This window comes from Cariama cristata, unplaced genomic scaffold (genome assembly GCF_000690535.1).
Source record: "Cariama cristata isolate BGI_N322 unplaced genomic scaffold, ASM69053v1 scaffold12027, whole genome shotgun sequence".
In the NCBI taxonomy this organism is placed as follows: Eukaryota; Metazoa; Chordata; class Aves; order Cariamiformes; family Cariamidae; genus Cariama; species Cariama cristata.
Window position 1 is genome coordinate 40157 of NW_009625001.1, and position 6000 is coordinate 46156.

The following is a 6000-nucleotide window of genomic DNA, read 5'->3' on the forward strand; positions in this document are numbered from 1 at the left end:
AAGTTAGAACGTCCTACAACTTTATTCTTCCTTTCCACACACAAAAAAAAAGGAGAGTATTCTGAATCAATAGGAACAAGGGAATTGTTCTGAATTATCAGTTTGCCAGTATGTGGCAGTTCATTGCAGAGACAAAATGTCTCAATGTTTGGCGCTGTTTGGGCCAAGAATATTGGGTTTGTTTTGGTACAATATATCAATATCGTTGATATCTCCTGATATCTGGAGAGGGCTATGAATCTATGTCCATACCTTCACAGAATTCATGTCTATCAAAAATAGTTGTGTATCATTTAGAAGAGAAGTATGGCTTTGCTATTCCTGTTTATCTCCAGCTGCTCTGTCCAGATCTTCTCTTCTGTGAAGACTCCAAGATTTCAAGCTGAGCAGAGTACTGCAAACAGTCTATTTGGACAGTCCCTTTTGGGTACCTTCTCCTTGCTTCAAAACAAGCCTGCTATGATGCACACTCAAGATTTTTCATTAACAAATGCCACCTTTTTCAAACTCCTTGGAGGAGATGACTTCACCATATTCCCCAGGAACTCCTACAACTTCCTTCCATTTAACTATTAGGCTATTTCTGCAGTCTTACTTTTGGAAGCTCATCTTTGAGCTGAGACCTCTAGCTGAGCTTCTTGCTTTCACCACCACTTATGAAAACCAGAATCAGCATTTAAGTTGAATTCTCAGAGTCTGCTCATGAAGTTGTATGTTTTCAACGACCAAATCTTGTTTAAGCTGGTATTTGCAACCTCAAGCATAGTAATTTGTAAATTGTTTTCTTCTGGATGTCTGCACTGACTTGCATGTTATTGTCTGAGGGGTTATTTACAAAGTCTAAATCTAGTCTAGGGACACTAACCTCCCTATCTTCCCTCTACAGTAATTGAAGGTAGCTGTCCCCTTGAAGAATCCAGTTTGGATCAATAAATTCTGCTCTTTCACTAAAACCACTTTTACATATAATACTTGGCTGTTGGTTAACCCGGTCAAAGTGAGTACAGCTCTCCACCATAGCGGTCAGAGACTCACCAGGAAGACCTGAGTTGCAGATGTTATTCCAGTGAGTGTTTGACCTCGGAGCAGAAAATGGACTCCAAACCCAAGGCCATCTTGTATGCACAGGACTGAAAAATTATTTTAAGACTTTTTACATCACTTTTATTCTTCACTTTTAAGAGTTGTTCGATGCTACTGGCAGTTTGAGGTGAGAGTAATTAGCAGTTTAACACTAAATGAATGACCAATGATTGAGATATGAGGAAACAAAAACTTGTACAACTTCCACACTAGGACTAGTAAGTATACCATGGAACTAAAGCCAGAAGCTGACATTTATTAAAAAACAATGATGTCATCATTTGTTTGTAGCTGGTAACCATGGATACTCATTCTGCACTGGTGAAAAGGAGAGGACAAGATGTACAGCTGTGAGGAAAGTCACACGTGGAGTAAAGATGTGTCATGTCCATGACATGACAAACTAGTTCTTTTCAACTGGGCAATAGGCTGCCCTCTCAGGGCCAATTTTTTTTAAAAATTATTTTTTCACAGTTCCCGAATATGAAATGAAAGGCACTAATTTGAGAAGCAATACGAAAACAAGACAAAGCAGAAACATAGCATGAGGTGGGAAGGGAAAGATGGTAATGAGATACGAAAAGGTTAATTCAACATGCAAGGACAAAGCATATTACAGCTATTTCTTTCAAAGGTGTGAGAAGACAGACACTAATACATTCTGAGTGGAAAGGAAATGGCACCAAAGGTGCTAACATAAATGAAAACTACTATTATTTCAGGAAAAGAGAAGAATAAAATATATTGCCCATGGTGTGGAATTTGACAATGCAAACTTGCTCATAATTAATACGGTGATAGTATTCCCAGACCTCAGTTTAATAGTAGTATGAACAGCACTAATCCTCTCATTTTCAAGGTTTCAAAGACAAATTCATGCCCTATTATACTGGATATTGCACAAATAATCTAGAGAGGACGCTTGCAGCTTAAGTAATTTTTCAACCATTTATTGACAGTAGTTTTTTGTAGCAAGCTCCACTGAATTTTTCTTAACGTTTTGGTCCTGCACTCCATTTATTCATGGTTCCTCTGTTTCATTCAGACCATGGGAAAAAGACATACAATTTGCAGAACAGACAACCCAGAACTCTACCACCACAAGAATATTCATGTGCAGTAGCTCTGTATCATCATCCTCTGCAGAACTCTAGGTAGACTGCATGCAGGAGCATGGCTGAAGAGAAGGATGAACTGGGAAGCAATGCATTGCAGCCACTCTACACACCAAAAAGTCAGTGAACAGACTGAATCACTTAAGACTCTTCAATTCTGTGTAACTATAGCATGGTGGCAACAAAGACTTGACTGTCTGTGATCCTAAGCTCAGAAGTGTCCTGGAAACAACAAAATAGCCATCATGCCATTGGGAGTTGGACATCAGAAAGGGATCACAGTGTGTTGGGCTGGGACCATACCTGCCCAGATCCCCTCAGCAGCACTGGGAGCAGGAAGGTCAGCTCTTCAGGAGTACCCCCAGCTTCAAGACCAGTCCAAGCTCTGCTCCTTCTTTGTCTTTTTTTCATATGACCTAGTGCTGATTTGGACTCACTCCTTCCTCTTTTGAACGACAAAACTCAATTCTCTCCACTTTGTTGGGAAACCTGGAACCATGCTGAGAGGTAGCATTACTCCAACAGCACAGGTTAAACTGGTCCTTCTCTTTCTTCCTTAACTTTGGCAGTAGGACTAGGATCTGGTAGAATTGAGACAGGACAAAACAGGCTGTGGCTGTGATGGCTGCAAATAGGGATGTTTGATATGCAGGGTTATATGGAATGGTAAACACTAGAAGGCCTTTTGAACATAGGCATGAGGACAATAAAACCCATCCAGTGCTGCCTCTGGTAGATTCCATTGATTGTATTCCTGCTTGTGTTGGTGTTGCATGCTTCACTGAAGGAGAGAAAGAGGGATTTGTTTTGAATGGAGCTTGTTAGATTTATTTAAAGGTAGTCAGAGGAAAAGTTACCAGAGTGGGGAGACAAGAGATCAAGGTATTTTTACTACCTTTGGGGACAGAGCTGAAGGATATACTGATATTCTTTACCCAAATGGTGTAACCTAGTTGTGTTGACTCCTTGGAGTCTCTGGACACTGGGTTTACAAACACTGCCTGCAGGACTGAAGCTCCAAGATGTACCCACCTCTATTCCCTCTTCCCGTTTCTCCACAAAGGCAGGAATACAGCAGACCAGGGGTCTGATACCATGGCTGTGTATCCAGTGCAGACAGACAGTGGAGTAGGGTTCAAGGGTGCAATCATACAGCACTACGGATGAACTCGATGGTTTTGCTCTGGCCCTGTTACTGCCTACTATGTGACACTCATCAAGTCACTTCCTTTCCTTTCTGCCTCTGATTTATCCACTGAGATCGTACATTTTTCAAGGTCTGACTGATCTCCTGCTATTTCTGCTCAGTGTCTGGCAATAATGCAGCGCCATTACGGGCTTGTGCCTCTTAGCTCCATTGTGATACAACAACAATAGTTTAAGAAGGAGGCCAGTTTTCTTTCATGTTAAGACTTGGCTGATTTTACCGTTACTAATTTCTAAATGGACCCACACTGGGAATTCAGAAATTCCAGGATTATAACTTTTTATTTAGAGAGACTTGGAAGAGAAAAATAGCTGAGAGACTGAATCCTGTAAAAATATAGTGGAAAATAGGAGTGGAAATTCATGGAGATGCTTCTCTTGGATGGAATAGAACAGGTTTCCTTGTTCAGTCTGGAATACAATGTTTAATGGAGAAAGAAGACAGAAAGATTGGGAAACAAAGGAGCAACAGAGACTTGATGATAACAAATCTCTTATTAGGTAGAACGGGGAAAACAAAACTTCTATTCTACAATAAGCTGTGGTGGCACCAACAGTATTTTTTAAATGACCCTGTTAAGGACAGCATTCAGCATAGCTGCCTGCCTGGCAACTACTGATGCAGCAATTCACTGCTAAGGCAACTTCCCTGGATCTTAACTTCACGTAAAAGATACTGCTTGGCTGAGTGAGTTTAAGGGTCCCGAGCAGCAGTGCTGGCACCAGAAGCCTCATGTCAAGATCCTCTGTCATTTTTGAGGTCTTTACCAAATTTGCAAAATTATGTTCATGTCTCATTTTCAGCCTTTGTATTATATTTGTGTGAGTGAGAGAAGTCACAGCTATTCTATCTTGACTTTCTTTCCATGTCCTTTTGACCCTTCAAGCCAAGTAGCGTTTACTCCTTGCTATACAAAATTGCCAAACTGCAAGCTGGCTGTAAATATGGCACAGAGTAGGATTGTGAGGCAAAGAAGAGAAACTACTGTACTACTTTCTTGATATTATTAGACATTCAGCACTATCATTTTAACTACTTGAGTTTTCCAAGTTAACTGAGCTGCAGCTACATGTTGCTTTCAGAGAACATATCCCACACCTCTGCGTTGGAAGGTGCTTTAGGGTTTTTACTTTGTGGCACTTCACTCCCTCTTTTGCAGTGGTGTGAAATGCCCTTTACAGGGATATATGAGACCATCTAAGTTGCAAAAAATAATTCTCACAAGTGTTACTAACTTGCAGTGAGGTGCTTTGCTCATTGCTCTTGATACTTGACAGGAAACAAAAGTGGGATCGGGGGTAAGTTCAATATTTACTGGATATTCTCTGTATTTGCACAGAGCAAATTTCAGCTATTTCCTTCACCTTTAAACAGTGCTCATCTCTGCTTTGCTAATATTGAGTTATCCCTCTGATTACCTTCCAAGGTCACTCTACAGTCGAAGACTAGTAAGAAGACAAATAGCCTCAGAAAAGCTATGCATCACTGCAGCCTTGTGCATCTCTAGGTACATATGACACAAACTCCTCTGCCGCTTAAGTAATCTGCTGTACATCGGAAAAAATTTTGTCTCATTCTTAAGACACTGGTTCAGATTATTCTGTAATAGATCATGCTTAAAAACAGCAACAGCAACTGTGAATACTTTCTGCACTGAATGACACTAAAAAAACAGAGATGAACCTAGCCTTGGAAAAAAAAACCACACAACAGTTTTGTGGCAAGGGCCCTGGGGAGTGCTGGGTTCAGTGCCTTGCCTTGCCTTGCCTTCCTGTCTGCTTTTCGGCAAGTGATTAAATCTTTCTGTGCCTTAATGCCCCAAATTAAACCATGGATGTCAGTAAAGCTTTCTTCTTCTTCTTTATATCCTTTAAACCCTCGCACACTTCATGGCAGAGATCTGGCCTGTGCAAATCAGCATTCTCTCAGGCAACGTCTGGACACGATTCAAAGGATACCAGTGCACCAGGGACCATTCCTGAAGGGCAGATTCCCTCCTTCGTTGGGAGGGAAGAAGGCTCAGGCACGTAGATCTGAGCTGTGCTACGCCACCTGCCCTGCTGCTCAGAGCATGGCTGATAGTTTGTTTTACACACATAAGCACAGACCTTGGGGGTAAAAGGGGCTTCTTGTTGGGGGCTTGTTGAACTCACATTAGCACATGGAGGCAAAGGCACCCATGGCACACTTTGGCTTATCTGGAAGTAGAGATGCTTGTCACTCGGAGAATCCCTCCCCAAGGGCATTTTCTATTCAGTCTGTGTTGCAAACATGTTTGTTTATTTGTTTGTAGACTCCATTTCCTCATTAGGAGAGAATCTCTGTATTCATTCAGAAGGGAAAATTCTAGGCCATCTTTATCCATTACAATTATTTAAAAAAACTCTGACAGCCTGAATATAACAGGCACAAAAACCATGAGGTAAATAAAGAACCGTAATTATGATGCTTTTTTCACTCATCGTTTCTGTGATACTGACTTGTGACCACTTCAATGCGTGGAGTTGACAGCATAATATTAATCTATTTCTGCCTGTAACTGAATATATTAAAATATTTGTCTGTCACATGTACTTAAATGGATTTTATAACCCT